This window comes from Fringilla coelebs (genome assembly GCF_963513975.1).
Source record: "Fringilla coelebs genome assembly, chromosome: 3".
NCBI lineage: Eukaryota > Metazoa > Chordata > Aves > Passeriformes > Fringillidae > Fringilla > Fringilla coelebs.
The window spans coordinates 88,808,154-88,808,627 of NC_140030.1; the positions used below are offsets into that span (position 1 = coordinate 88,808,154).

At 60.1% G+C, this 474-nt stretch overlaps 1 protein-coding gene across 1 annotated transcript in view; it reads right to left on the reverse strand.

The window, feature by feature from the left end:
• The window catches only part of CAMKMT (calmodulin-lysine N-methyltransferase), a 213,643-nt gene that overhangs the window by 212,963 nt on the left and 206 nt on the right, over positions 1–474 (reverse strand). The gene's annotated exons all lie outside the window — the stretch shown is intronic.

The window sequence follows — 474 nt, forward strand, 5'->3', positions numbered from 1 at the left end:
CCGTGTGCCTCAGAGCATTGTCCAAATACTTCGACTCTATCAGGCTTCAACTCTTGTCAGGCTTGCCTGACACCGCTTCCCTGGGGAGCCTGTTCCAGTGCCCAGCCACCCTCTGGGTGAAAAACCTTTTTCTAACATCTAAACCTCCCCTGCACAACTTCAGGCCATTCCCTTAAGTCCTGTCACGGGTCACGAGAGTGAGGGATCAGCGCTTGCCCCTCCGCTTCCCCTCTCTTTAGAGAGGGCTGGGTGCATACATATATATGTACATATTTTTATTATCGTATTTTCCAGGGAGAGTGGTGCAAGCGCCTTTACGCAATATTGCCTCTTTCGCAATCCTCCTGCAGGGACGCGGGACCCGCCGCCCGGGGCACAGCCCGGCCCGAGGGAACAGGGCGAGCCCCCGCGCTGCCCTCAGGCTGCGCCGCCGCCCGCCCCGCCATGCCGCCCCCGCCCGCGGGCTCCCCCTAC